The 16252-nt window shown below is 33.8% G+C and overlaps 1 non-coding gene across 1 annotated transcript; it reads left to right on the top strand.

Moving 5' to 3' along the window:
* Positions 1 to 14211: 14211 nt before the first annotated feature.
* Positions 14212 to 14356, top strand: LOC136221386 (small nucleolar RNA snoR145). The gene has a single exon (XR_010685151.1). It is a non-coding gene; the product is annotated as a small nucleolar RNA snoR145 (small nucleolar RNA).
* The last annotated feature ends 1896 nt before the right edge of the window (positions 14357 to 16252 follow it).

The raw sequence follows: 16252 nt of genomic DNA on the forward strand, positions 1-16252 counted from the left end.
GGAAAGATAAGGGCAAATTTGTCCAAATACACTAAAACTGCCTAGATTTGTAAAAGATTGAAGCACTAGGCTAAAAATGTAAATGGGTTATAAAATAGGACTAATTTTGTAATTATCCCAGTAAAAAAAAGTAATGGTACCAATGAGTGGGTTTAAGTGTTATAAGCATGTTAGTAGAAGGATTTGAATGGTCTTTCCCTTTTCAATTTTGGCAATCTTTTTGTTTAATTTACCTATCTAATCCACCTTTTTAACCAATTGCTATAAATAATTTGTAATTTCCTGAATTTGAATGATTCGTTATTAGTAATGTTGCTTAATTAAATTTTTTGCTTTGTTTGGTTGATAATGGAAGGGATTTATTTGACAGATCATTGGAAGTGGTAGTTGATTGGGAATTAATGTTTGAGTTTTAGGTTAGAGAGAAAGAAATTTAAAGAGAGAGAAAGGAATAGAGGAAGAAGATAAAGAGATGGAGGGATAAGGGGTATAGAGGTAATTTTATATTAGGTAGTCAAATTTTGACCGGTCAAACTGCTGAGGTGGTGCGTTGACTCCGCATTGACCGGTCATTTTTACCTGCTATACACCAAAGTGGGAGGTCACCTATAAGTTCGTACATATTAGTGAGACAAATTGAAGGTTGTACACCAAAGTGTGAAATGGAGTAAAGGTTGTACACCATTGATGAAATTTACCCGAACTCTTAGATATAGTACGGATAAAATAATCTTTTTATAAATAAATATAATAATATAATTAAAATTAAAATATTATATATTATATTATATTTTTTTATCAATAAAAAAAAGGAGGAAGTGTCACATCAGCTCCATCGTTACTGTTTTATATTATATATAGATAAATATAATAATATAATTAAAATTAATATATTATATTATATTTTTGGGTTAATACACATATTTGCCCTTGTGTTTTCTTGAAAAAACAGATTTGCCCTTAAATCAAATAAACCCACAAAACTATCCCTGAATTTTCCGAGTAAATTTCACACAGGGTATACAACCTTTGCTCTAAATCACACTTTGGTGTACAACCTTCAAAATGTCACACTAATATACACGAAGTTAGGGGTGACCTCACACTGTGGTGTACAGCCGGTGAGAATGACCGGTCAACCCCAATCAACCCGCCACGTCACCCAAATCCCACTTATTCGAATTAAAAAGGTGGGCCCCCTAGATGTGTATTGTCTAAAATACCCTCTATTGATTTTCCCTCCTAATTAATCACCTACCCATTCCCAATACAAGTCCCTTCTTCCCTGTCCTTTATCATCAGATTCATTTCTTCTCTTCTCTCTCTCCATGACTGATCTTTCTTCTTCCTTCTCTTCGACATTGGCAAATTATTTGGGTTGCAGAGGAAGATTTTAAAAAACCCTAACCTTGAAAACGAAACAGTGTTCGTGATGTCTTCAACCACGCATAGCATCAATCGATTTGGGAGCGGAAGGATCTGCCACTGCGGAATCGAAGCTCCGCTGAAAACTTCATGGAGCGATTCAAATCTAGGAAGGAGATACTTTAACTGTATCAATTTTGGGGTAAGAATCTATAACCTCTTCTCTTCATCTCATACTCTGATTTCTTTATGAATTTTAACCTAGTTTATGGTATTCATCGCATACTCGACAGAAAGCCAATGCTTGCAACTTCTTCGAGTGGATGGACCCAGTAATGGATGGTAGGGCAAAATCGGTGATTATTGGATTACTGAGGAAGCTAGACAGGATTGAGAACGAATGCAGCAGAGTGAAACATGAATTAGAAAGGGAAAGATGCCGTGATGTTGATTTTCAAGAGAATAGAGAGCTGGTGATTGATATAGAAAGAAATAGGGGAAGGCACTGCAACAAATGGATAGGGATTATGGTTTCTGTAATGGTTGCTCTGTTTATGTTGTTTTTTATGGGTTGATTTGTGCTAAAGTAAAAACAGAGGATTTCTGTGTTAAACACACTATGGATTGTAATGGTCATATTTATGTTAAGTAAATTCCTTTATGCTAAATACACTGTGTTAAATTCTCTGTGTTCAATACATTTTTAGTGTGTTTTTTGTGCTTTGATTGGGACACATAATGCAAAAAACACATATTTAACGAAAACATAAGGTAAAACCACCTAAAAAACAAGATTGAAGATTGAACTTGATGTTTTACATTATAAATTACCATATTCAAGATGACAAAAAAATTGCCAAAAACATAAGGTGAAGCCACCTAAGAACATTGCCAAAAAACATAAGGTAAAAACACCTAAGAACATAAGTGTAATAACTAAGAACATTGCCAAATTCAAGATGCTGCTAAGAATTGAATTGCCAAATTCTCAAACTATTTCCATTAGCAAAAAATACAAACTTCAGCACATTGTTAACCCAACAAGGGCACTGCTGACCAAACTTTATGCCTACATTGGCACTGCACAAAAAGACCAAAATTCATGCCAACATGGGCACTGCACAAAAAGACCAAAGTTTCAGCCTACATAGGCACTACACACAAAAACCAAATTTCAACCAAAGTTTTAACCCAACATGGGCACTGCACAAACAGACCAAAATTCAATAGCCAACAACAAAACTATCCTAATGCCATGGTCTTTGTGGATTTGCATATGAACTTCTTGTATGTCGTCCTCTTTCTGGATGAACATGGGTTCTAGCATTTGGTTGCCTGCTGTCTCTGCTTGGCTGGGTTGGTTGACTAGTTGAGGCAACTGTCTGACTAGTTCCCTGATCAACACATCTATATTAGCATTTAAAACAAATTGCATTAAAATATTGATTACCAAAACAAAACCATCACTTACATCCATCATCCAGCGGACTGTGGTAGATGGTGGGGGCTGTGATGTTGCTGGCCTTGCAGAAGTAGTAGTAGTTCTAGGTGGTGATGTTACTTGCCTAGGAGTTGTCCTGGCTCTCTTAGACTACAAGAAACAGATATGAAGAATAGTTAGGTACATATCACATATGTAGAATATTTAGGGACATTACACAACTAATACCTGTGGAGCAGTTGATTGTGTAGCTTGTGATGTGCATGTCCTCTTGTTGTGGTTTTTACCTCCACATTTTCTACATGTCATGTACATGTTACCTTTCCTGCTCAATTTACCTCTGCTAGATGCCTCAATTTCTTCAGGTTCTTTCCTTCTTGCCCTTTGCCTTCTACCACGCTTGGACTTCATTGGTGAAGGAGGCACAATTGGCACAGGTGGAACTTCATTGGGCCATTGATCCATGCCATTAGTTGGTTCAATAATGAAACTGTAGACTCTCAGATATGTCTCAACTGAATAGCATTCTGCTAGGTAATTCTCTGGGTTGTCGTTTTGGCCTATAATAGCAGCACAACCGTGACTGCAAGGGATTCCATTCAACTGCCACCGTCGGCATGTGCAAGTGTTATCTTCTAGATTCACGACAAACTGCTCCCCTAGCCCATTGATTTGAACTCTAGGCCCCCCAGAGTAAGTTGGAACATAATATCTTGCCCAATCCTTGTTGATTTCTAGCTTCTTCAAAATCTTTCCACAAAACTTCTTGTTATTCTTCCTCATAATATCTGCTTTGTTCTTTATCCTCTTCATTAATTTGACTTTAATCATCTCATACATTGTGATGATGCCCTTATCCCTTGCGTCAAGGATGTACTTGTTGAAGCACTCACACAAGTTATTTAAGAGCATGTCACATTGTGCCCTGTAATAGTAAACAAGCATTCTTCATGTTAATTCATTGAAAGAAAAGCCATCACGGACAATATATATGGTAATACCTATCAGAGAAGCATGCCCTGGCCCAGTGTTCGCTTGGCCTTTGTCTAAGCCATTCCCTTGCCTCAGGTGAAACCTGTTCGATCTTGTTTAACCATTCCTCATGCTTAGCCATGTATGGCGCCCTTGCTGCATTCCAGATTAAATCCTTCAACTCTTTCCCTTTAAATTTGGTTCTAAAGTTTGTGTACATATGGCGTACACAAAGCCTGTGTTTAGCATTGGGGAACAACATCTCCACTGCCCCTATTAATCCCTGCATGGAAGGACACAAGTTATGCATACTTAATATGGAAATAACTACGCAATACCGAAATAAACAGTTCTACCTTTTGTCTATCTGACATGAAGGTGAAATGGCTATCGTCTTCAATTTCTAGATCTTCAGCCAATAGGTCCAAAAACCATGTCCAAGTTTCCTTGCTTTTTGTCTCCACCATGGCATAGGCAATAGGAAATATACAATCATTTGGATCAATCCCAACAGCTGCTAACAGCTGACCTCCAAACATACCTTTCAACCAGCAACCATCTAAAGAAATAATTTTCCTACAACCTGCCTTCCAAGCTGATTTCAAAGCACCCAAGCACATGTACATGCCCATAAACTTTCCTTCCTTCCACCCACCCTTAAAAGTAGAACCTGGATTGGATCTCATTATCTCAGCCCTATACCTATATAAACATAAAATAACAATAATTAACAACATAAGCACACATCTATATACATATATGAAAAAAATCAAACTATAACCAACAAAGTGTACCTATAGATGTTCTCATATTGAGACTTCTCATCACCATATATAATAGCAAGGGCAAAGCACTTAGCCCTGTAAGCTTTCATTCTACCAATGCTCAAGGACATCTCCCTTCTTATGTCATCCATCATTGCCTGTATTTTCCAATCTGCATCACTCCTGAAATCCTCCAAATATTTCCTCCCAACATATTTATACGTCATGTGAAATATTTTATGTACTTTACAGCACTCGTGTTGGAAGTGACCACTCTTCACCTGCATGGTCCGATTCAATGGGTCCTTTCTATCCACCTTTGAAGCATATATTCTCCACGGACATTTCTCACTGTCACTGATCATCCCTTTGCAAACTGCTTCCACTTTGATAGGTGTGTTTGTCCTGAACCATGGTTGAAATCTGTGCTTGATGCCATGGCTCCTACATGCTGCTTTAAACTCTTCGTTATCATTGAATAACATGCCTATCTTAAATGTAGGATCAGCCATATCCCTATGAGCATTAAACTCTGGATACCTACTCCTACCTTCATTCTCAGAGTCTGACTCCGAGTATAATGCATCAGAGTCCCCATACTCCGATGAATTGTCCTGCACATTGAAGCTCTGTGTTGGATCCCTACCACTCGTGGGGACAGATGGTGCAGTCGTACGTCTACCTCTTCTGGCATTCTCAACCCCTTGTACAAGATCATCATCATCCTGCTCCAACACGTAGTCATCATCAACAAACTCATCGTCATCTTCTTGTCCTGCATTTGCATTTTGCTCACCACTAGCTACATGGTCCATACCAATTTGATCACCCCCAGTGGCATGGTCAACCGTTTCAGCAACACCAGCATCATTGTTCCCATTTTCATCATCCCTTACAGTTTGGTCCCCTTCATCTTCCCCAGCAGGATGGTTCCCATTTTCATTATCCCTTACAGTTTGGTCCCCTTCATCTTCCCCAGCAGGATGGTTCCCATTTTCATCATCCCTTACAGTTTGGTCCCCTTCATCTTCCTGGTCATCTTCATCATCATTGGGGGCATCATCTACACCAGCATAATCAAACGTTTCAGCTATAGCTTCCTCATCAATTTGGGCTGCTTGGTCCTCATGTGGAATTTGATCTGTTTGTTCGCCACCACCAGAAACAGGAGCTGATTGTTCACCATTGCCAATATGAGTTGCTTGACCCCCATCAGCAATAGGAGTTGATTGATCACCACCACCAGTAATAGGAGCTGTTTGATCACCATCATCAGAATCCTTATTGTACTCAAGCAAAAACAACTTCCTTCCACTATGCTCTATGATCCCCTGTTTATGTAAATGAACATCTTCATCAATCTCTTCTATTGTAACAGAGCTTGGTATATACTCAAACTCGTCTTCGTCTTCGTCTTCTGATCCAGGTTCATCAAAGGTAACAATGTCATCTACAGTCACCTCCTTCACATAAATGTGAATCTCCCCACACTCAACACCAGCCAGAGCCATCTCGTAACAATCATCATCCGATCTCAAATGTTTTAGCCCATCCTTCCATGGCGTGTCGTAACACTTCCAATAATATTGATAAACACCTGTGCATTCCAAACTGACCAATTTGGCAGCAATGCCCACCAAGGACAAAGTATCCCAGTGACAAAATTCCCAGTTGAATGCGTCACCCCCTACATATCCATGCTTTGTCCATCTACCATCGTAATACAGTAAGATATCAAAATATCCATCTTCAGGATCTACAAAAAGTCAAAAGCAATAAACACAATCATCAAATAAGCAATAAAACAATAAACCATTCATCAATTAACAAATAAACCAACAAACAAAACCATACAAAAAATGAGATTAGCTTAATAAATAACACTTAATAAATACACTTACAAGGCTTTGCCATTGCGGATTCCTTTTAACAGCGGTGGCAGTCCAGTGTACTACGCTTCCATACGGAGTCGGTTGCACTGAATGAAAAAAAGCATAAGTGTAAGTTCGAATTATTTAAACAACAACAAAATAGCTTTCTTTAGAGAGCTTTTAAACATCATTAAAAGAGCTTTCAGACGAAAACACGATCTTTTTTCAGACATTTGAACTGAAACAGCGATCATTAAAAGGACGAAAAAAATTTATCATTAAAACGACGGAAAAAACTATCATTATAACCACGAAAAAAACGATCATTAAAACGACGACAAAAAACGATCATTAAAACGACGACAAAAAACGATCTTTCTTCATACATTTAAACTGTTCTTGGTGAGAGAAAGCAAATATATCATTTTAATGGTGTGAAAAAGCAAAAATAGACCAACCCAGTTATCCTTTTAAACAACATGCAAAAATACAAGCTTTATTCGAAACGAGCAAAACAGAGTTATTATCTTCATGGAATCGGTAAAAGGAACTGAACTTACCTCTGTCGTCTTCGAATAGGAAATAGATGAAGTTCTCCTTGTCTTCCGATTAACACCGTTCTTGTGATCACTTCTTCTTGTATTGCGATATGGGTTTCGAAATGTTTACGAAGCAAGAACTGTAAAAACTAGGGTTTGTTGTGGAAGTGGAACCTTCAAAATCGAAAGAGAGAGAGAGAGATACAGAATTTCTGAGTTCCAACAAATGAAATGATGATAGATAGACAGAGCGTTTTTTCTATTTACAAGTTGAAGCAGAATACGAAGGGACTTGTATTGGGAATGGGTAGGTGATTAATTAGGAGGGAAAATCAATAGAGGGTATTTTAGACAATACACATCTAGGGGGCCCACCTTTTTAATTCGAATAAGTGGGATTTGGGTGACGTGGCGGGTTGACTGGGGTTGACCGGTCATTCTCACCGGCTGTACACCACAGTGTGAGGTCACCCCTAAGTTCGTGTATATTAGTGTGACATTTTGAAGGTTGTACACCAAAGTGTGATTTAGAGCAAAGGTTGTATACCATGTGTGAAATTTACCCTGAATTTTCCATAAACCTGCAATTATACCCTAATCTGATGGGGCTGCTAAACGGCGATGACATCAAACCTTCTTATCTCTAGAAAAACTTCAGAAAAGAACAACCAATCATAAACAGAAAAAAATATGCACATTCAATTTCGATTAAAAGCAAGTTAGAAGAACAGATTGGTCAAAATTCATTTTCATAAAAGCTCAATCAACCTAATAAAATGGCGTATAAACCTCCTAATTAATCCAAAAGCAATAGCAATAGAAAACAATAAGAAACCAAATGAATTTTGATTGTCGTCATCCAATTTTTTTTGGAGAAAGAAGGTTTGATGTCATCGCCGTTTAGCAGCTCCGTCAGATTAGGGTATAATTGCAGGTTTATGGAAAATTCAGGGATAGTTTTGTGGGTTTATTTGATTTAAGGGTAAATCTGTTTTTCCGCGAAAACACAGGGGCAAATATGTGTATTAACCCTATATTTTTTATCAGTAAAAAATGAGGAAGTGACACCTCAACTCCATTGTTACTGTTTTATATTATACATAGATTATTTAAGATATATTTTTTTTTGTAGAAAAGATATACATTTTATTTCATTGATTTTGATGACTCAGTTCTTCGTTTTTTTATGATTTTATTTTTCGTTGTAGCTGAAATTACGAATTTATTTTCTCATAAAATTAGATGTTTAAAGTTCAATTTAATATTTCGAGTCCGTTTGGCTACTTGCTATTTGTTGTTCCTATTTGTTGATTGTCAAAGACTAGGACTGTAATCGAGCCGAGTTTTGACCTGCTTAAGCTCGGCTCGCTATAAAATTAACGAGCTCGAGCCGAGCTTCGAGCTTGTTTCGATCCCAAAAACCTCTTTGGACTTAGTTCATTAAGAAAATTATCTAAACATGAATTGTTTGTGAGTAAATCGTTAATTATATTTGTGAAGTTTGCTCACAAATAACTATTTAATTGTGTACATAAACAAGCTCACAAGCAAAGTTCTTGAATAAATAAACAAGATGCTTATAATTAGTTCGTCTATTACTCATTTATTATGTTTGTGAACGAACTCATATGATAGCAAATGATTTTAGATATTTGTGAACTAACACAAAAATATATAGTTTTCTACAAAACTAAAATTTGTTCATAATTGTTCTAATCGAGCCTGTTTGCGAGATTTCGAGCCGAGCTTTGGCCTGCTCAAGCTCAGCTCGTTTACGAACCGAGCCAGTAAATCGTGTTCATGAACGGCTCGTTTACAAATCGAGCTGAGTCCAACCGAGCTTTTATTGAGCCGAGTCCAACGAATCTTTTATCGAGCCGACCACCGAGCCGCTCATGAGCGGCTCGGCTCATTTACAACCCTACCACAGACTGCTTTTCAAAAAAGCAGAGATTTTCTGTTTTTGTAAAAAGCTATTTTTTAGTGGTAAAAGGTAAATAAGAGGATCTAACCAAACACCTAAAACACTGTCTTTTAAAGTGAAAAGGCAAACATGAGTTGAAAAGTAGGTAATCAAACACCCATTCTTCTGCTTATATATATTAAAAAAATTAATATTTCTTCCAAAAAAAGGTTTAATTTAATATTGAAAATAAAAAAAAGGAAATTACATAGAAAGTCAGTTTTAGATTTTATTTTACAATTAACTATCCTCTATTTTTTAATATTATCATAGATATTTACTTTAATTGGATAAAGTCAGATTCTATTCAAATATTTTTGATTTTATCAAATTAGCAGTTATCTAATATTAAATTATTAATTATTTACTCCAATTTCCATTCCCAAAACTGTATTCACGTTTACTCCAAATTCCATTACTCAAATTTATATTCAGGTTTCCATTATCATATTACAGTTTTGCTTTTCTTTTCTGCTTCTTTTTGTGTTCTTTCTTCTATTTTTTTTTCTGTTTATGAATTTGAAAAACTACGGTCTTCTTCGAATATGTTCTGGTTTCTGTATTTTTTCGTTCCTTCTTTATTTTCCTATTCCTAATATCCTTCTCAGCGGCCTGGTTCTGGAATTTTTTGTTTCTTTATCCTTCTGATTCCTAATTCCTTCTCTATTGAGGAATTTCCTAATATTCCTAATATGCTTTTCGAAACATACAACCAATTGCTGAAGCTGATTTTGGAAAAACCAATTCTTTTTAAGAATCAATTGCAGTAGACTATACCATATCAGTTTTTGTTCTTTACCATGTTTAGATTGTTATTTTCCATTTTTCTGTGTATTTTAATAATTGGCAGCATCGGTGAATATATAGACTTTAAAGCTTTTAAAAAACTATATTACATGTATCTGCTGTCAAGTAATCAAGTATTCTAGGATTAAGAATGTTATCAATGGAAACATTATTTGAAGCATAACTCTGCAGATTAGAAATTAAAGGCTAATTTTCCTTATTTTAATGATTGGCAGCATCCGTATAACCAACCTTCCATATAATGAATAAATAGACTGTAAAGCTTTTAATAAATTGTATTACATGTTTATGCTCTCAAGTAATCATTTAAAAGAATGTTATCTATTTTCTTCTTTCTATTATTTTATCATTCGAAACATTATTTGAAGAGTGCATAACTCTGTAGATTGCGGAAATTAAAAGATATGAGGCGTATTCTTAATCGATAGTGCATAACTTTATAGCTTGCAGAAATTAAAAGCTAATAGGCTGTCTAAATAAACTTTTCTTTTTGCTTTTTCAACAAGTACAGTGAAAAGAGTAAATAATTTGCTGCAAAATTCTCCAAATCTAATGAATTTGGTAGAATGAAACACAAAAGAATATCATATGCTTTTCTCAAAATACGGAAAATCTAACGATACGCCGAAATCCAAAATAAAAAGTAGAGATATGTTGGAAATCAAAAATGAAAAGCAGAGATAGTAAGGATAACAATGGGTCTTCTAATATAGTGCAAGTGAATGAGTGTAAGCAATGGTGCTAAAATGTACACTGTTCGCATGATAAAAAAAAAGATGATATTCTAAAGATGAAATAAAAAGCTTGAGATTGCCACATTATATTAAGCATCAGGGACAAAAAAACAATCTCTAGTATTTTATCACACAATTTGTTTGTTTCTATAAGTATAGCTACTTCAAAAGATTGTATGTGGTAAAAGTGGTTCCAAACAAATTCGGACAAATGAAAAAACAATTCTTGCTACTGCTGCTACTTGCACTTCTTTTTTGCTGGTGAATCACCATTACAAAACTCTCCTACTTTTCCTTATAAACAAATACGCATACCGAAGTTCCTTCCAATCACTTCATCTCTCTTTCACAATAATAGCTTAATTTGGCAAGCACCAATTAAAATCATATTATATAATGTTTTCCAAAGATCCTAGTTGATCTCCCATCACCCTCTCTCAATCATCTTGCTTCTTTATAATTTTCTCAAACATTTCAGACGATACACAAAGTAATCTCGTCACGAGGTTGCTCCTAACTCTGTTTTAGAGTTTGCACAATCTGATTCAATCCGTCATGCCGCTTCATATGAGTGTAGTCAAATAACTCATGAGCTATCGGTACAAGAGCAATGAGTATTGTCTGTAAAAATAAGTGCAGCATGTCAAAAATCAAAAGGAAATATGACTTTTAATTATGTGAAAAGTGAATAAAAATACAACAGAACATCAACTATACATTACAACAAATGTCTATTATTGCAAAATAACACTTATTAAACAAAGTTATCAGTAAAATATGAGCATTCAAATGTGCAAATTAATTGTCACTGCTGTTTATTAACAAAGCTTTGTTGTTTCTATAATCTAAAACACCAAATTTCATTGGAAACATAGTATCAACCATATTTGCCAGTGAATCCCTATGCTCATAGAATAACTGAGCCAGTTACTGCAAAATGTTGTGTTGAAAAAAGCCTCTATGAAACTATTAATCATGTGAAGTGCTCTAAAAATTTTATCCAAAATTGAGAGTTTATTTCATGTTTCACTCTATATCTTTATCCATGGAGATATCATTCTTTGCATTCAGGACATTAAGTTGAATAATTATTTTGAACAACAATAAAGCTTAAAATTCACAGAGTCCTTGAAAATCCTACAACAATTGAAACACTAACAAAATAGAAATTCATGTTTTAAAAAAAGCAATTTGTCAATGACAAAGAGACAACCTGTGGTACCTGCATAAAAGAATACTATTGCACCATACAAATGGTTTTTGTTTTTCTGGATATTGTCTGAATTGAGTTTGAGCTTTATGCAAAAAGAAATGCAGCTAAATGGGAGGCGTATTAATATCGATTTCTAAAGGAAAGTCATATACATGTATGTTGAATATGTTATGGAACCGATTGAACTAAAAGTTCGAGCTCATAGTTAAGGCCCAATCATACATCTTATATTAATCTCTGACAGAATAGACTGACTTCTTAAAGTATTTAAAATGGCAGCACAAGAGGTTGTATTTCTAAAATTTAATATCAACAATCACCTTTTTAAAATGATGAACTTGATTAACACTTAAAAGAGGTTTGGAGGTAATGAACTTCTGAATCAAAAGCAAATAGTCTAACAAGAACTTGCCTTGAGGAACTTTTCAGCAAAACCTAGCTTAAATGGAAACCCTTTAGCTTGCATTCTTCTTATTCTTTAGTTGGACTCATCTTTACCAAACTCTCATTTTAGGAAGGCCTTGTCCTAAGATAGCTAATACAGTTTTTGTAACCTTTAAACAAATATATCCTAATACTCGACATCAAATCTTTGTTTAACAATCCATATACATTGAGTGATGATGATTTAAGCATTAAAAAGGCATAAAAGGAATTAAAGCAAGTATTTATGGCGAAGAACTGCGCGATTAAATATAACTGAAAGAAAGCAGGAGTAGAGGCCAACCATTACTTTCAAGAAGGATTTCAAACTTCATTAATGCTCACATTAAGCGCCTCTAAACAATATTGCATTATTCTGAATTTTGTTTGTCTAAATATGATTAAAAACTCACAGAATAACACTAGAAAACATGAAAGTAAAATTGAATCTTTTAGAGAGCAAACCAAATAGTGTTCAGATGAGTTATCTATTTAATTCATATATCAAAAAATCATGACGTTTGAACAAAATTTGATACTGCTATTGAAGGAATTTTAAAAAATAAAACTACAAGATCAAAGAATATTACTGTATTGGATTTTTCACTACCAAATCACAGCAAAAAAAAAAACAGAGAAATTTAGGAGTTCTTAAAAACAAAATTAACAACCAAAATAACCAGAAAATGCAACCAAAATCAATATGAAAAAGATGTTTGCTAAGCACGAAGATTGTTTTAAACAAAGAAGAATTAGAAAGTACCTTAGTAAACTCACATATCAGTCAGCCATGGAGAAATAGGAAGAACAAAATCATGTCTTGATTTCTTTTTCATAATATGATTCTCAGAAAGAATTAGGAAAGTGAAGATGAATATCAGCTTGTTTGTTCAGTCATTTAATGATATGAATATTACCCATTGATATCGTTGTAATTGAAAATGAAGATCAGTTTTGTTGTCAATTTTGATTTATTGCAGGAGAACTGAAGCATCGTGCAGTTTTTTGGGTTAAAATATGATTATTTTAATTAATTTAATGTTGAAATTATTATTTAATATTAATTTAAAAAACTACTGCTACTTTAATGGGTTGTGGCTTTTGATGCTAAAAACAATTTAAATTTTTTAGAATTTGACACAATTGTAATTTTGTAAACAAGTACTCCCTCCATTCCATTATATAGGTCATTCTAGCAAATTGGTTTTTTCCCTAAATATAAGTCATTCTAGGATTCCAATGCTTATTGCCCAATAGTGACATGAGAGAGAATTATTTTTTGTATTGGTACATGTGTTTTTTTAATATTCCAATGCTTATTGCCCAATAATGACATGAGAGAGAATTTTTTTTAGTTAACCAATATATTTTTTAATTTGTGTGAAATACCCTAGAATGACTTATATAATGGAATGGAGGGAGTATAAAACATGTGTAATAAAGCAATTAATTCTTGACATCTATGTAACTTACCCAATAAAAAAATCGTCATGGTTTTGGACTTCGTTGTATCCACCTAACCATATATTGGGCCTTTACTCTAGGCCTACCCGCAGGGAAAAAGGACAACTGCAGATCCTGAGAAAAGAAGAGTATACTAATCCAACGGCTCACAATCATTCATTCAATCCGAGTTACGCTATTTATAACCTAACCTAAACCCATCGTCTCTTTAGAATAGCAGCAAGGAATAGGGTTTTAGAATTAAAAAATCGGCGTCTAGTTCGCCGCCGTTCATTTATGTGATACTGTCGATAGATTTATAGATGAATTAATGTGTAGATGCGATGAATATTACTCGCAATAGATGAAATCGTGGATTGAGTGATGGTTTGATAGCCATTCCTCAAGATGAATCTCTTGTTATGGTTCGTATTCACTGAGCATCTTCTTCTCTTTATTTGTTTCCTTTTCTCTAATTAGTGTTTGGATAGTAAACGAAGGGACCTATGGAGGGAGTGCTGATTAAGTGCACTCTTATATCCAAGTTTACCTTCGGAAATGATTGTCGATGGCGGATCTAATGAGCTCTGATTTTTGTTTCTTTGTTTGCTGATCTGGTTTTCGTACATTTTTTTTGATATTTTAATTGATAAATTTAATTGATAAATTTAATTGAATCCGAAGGTCCCAGCAGAGAGGCAAGAACTCTGAATTGAGGTCTCTCTAACAATAAAATTAACCTTCGGAGATTAATTTGCCAAATCGTAGGATTCCCAGAATTTTTAGTTTTTGAGGTATCCGGAACCCTTGGCTATATTTACTAGTTATATTCTTTCTTGAAGAATCTGATTTTGTTTTGAAGTGTCTTTGTGTTTTTCAGTATTCCTGATGAGAGATCTAATGTTTAGGATATCTTCAATTTAACATAAATAATGCAAGGGTATAATTATGGTTGCAGTATGTGATGGTTTGTGATCTGTGTGGATGGCTGATCCCCTTCTTCCTTGTTTAGATGGAGAATGCTCATTCCTAGTGCTGTTAAATTATGCTTGCAAAGCTTAACAAGTTACAAAACTGATGTATTTAGCACAAATATTTCAATAATTTTATTTAACCATGTATTTTAATTGGCTTAATGCATCATTTCACTATTCAATTTATTAACTTTTACCTTTGACACTTGAATTTTTAATTTTTAAGTGCTTCAACTTGTCAATTGCGACATCGATTTGATTCTATTGCTTGGAATCGAACCAGAGAACCGAATATACTAGCTTTGGTGTATTGTAATTAAATGTAATATAATCAAAGCCGATAAATAAAAAAATATAAAATTTAATTACCATTATAATATTTATAGTTGTTTAGATAAATGTGACCACAAAATTTTATTTACATAATTAAAATTAAAAAAATAAATATGAAAAACGTAAAATTAATATATAGTTTCTTTCTAGATTTAATGTGTTATATTTTATTGATATGAAAAACGTAAAATTAATATATAATTTTTTTCTAGATTTAAAGATTTAATGTGTTATGTTTGATTATGATTAATATTTAAGATGATATTATTTGATTTATTGGTTTAAAAATAAAATGTTTTGTTAGCTAAATGCAAAAGCGTGAAGCTATTTTTTGGTAAAGGGTTTGTCAACATTCACTTGGAATTTGAACTGCAATATTCACTTTTTCATACTTGAATTAAATTGCGAATTTAGAAGTTTTGTAAATAAATAACAAAACATAAATTGTTTTTACTTAAATGTAAATTGTAAGTATAAAATCAACTATATTGTTTTAAATCCAAGTATCACTATTCAATTTTCAGTGAAATCAAACTATATTGTTTTAATGACTATTCAATTTTAACTTTACCACTTATTCTATAACAATGAAAGCAATAGTTAGGGGTGATATTGCTGTCATAGTGGAGGTATAAAATTATTTGATGGTGTTTCAAAATAAAAGCTTTCAAAAATAGATGTTTTAGAGCTTTATTGACTTGGAACTAAATTGTGTTATTTGGTTGTGTTATTTGGTGCCATTGTCCATACTTTGTTAATGAGGGATATTGAGCATGTTTAATCTCTTCATAGAGAGATGTAATTCTCAATTGGATATCTCTCAATTGGATAAAAAAGTTAAAGAAAAATGAAGTTATTAATAAGTACTTCAAAAGAATAGAGTTCATAATTCACCAGAACATATTTGGTGTGTTCATGATTATTGATTGTAGCGAGAGAAATGACGGTGAAAATATTAGTATTTCGATGTATTTATATATTGTTGTTTGATCATCAACAAGAGAACTAAGTTGGTGAATATGATTGAATTATGATTGCTGATTATTCATTTTTGTTTAATGTGTTCTTGTGGTGAGAGATGACTTGGGATGAGATGCACACGGTTATGACGAGCTCCCTAAAAGACGACAAGTGTGATTGAGTCAAGAGAGAAAAAAGGATCCTGCTAAATATCAACAATGAGGGTTAGTACATGTATTCGAGTTATGAATTGTGTATATATATTTGTATAATTCATACATAAACAATATATATACAATTTATATTTCGAATACGTTTGCTAACTCTCTTAGTTGATATTTAGTAGCATCTTTTTTTTTCTCTTGACTTAATTTCTTGTTGTCTTATTGAGATAGCCAACATCTCATTCAAAGCTACTTCTCTCAACGTGAAATAACAAAATAAAGTTGG

This window comes from Euphorbia lathyris, chromosome 2 (assembly GCF_963576675.1).
Source record: "Euphorbia lathyris chromosome 2, ddEupLath1.1, whole genome shotgun sequence".
Classification (NCBI taxonomy): domain Eukaryota; kingdom Viridiplantae; phylum Streptophyta; class Magnoliopsida; order Malpighiales; family Euphorbiaceae; genus Euphorbia; species Euphorbia lathyris.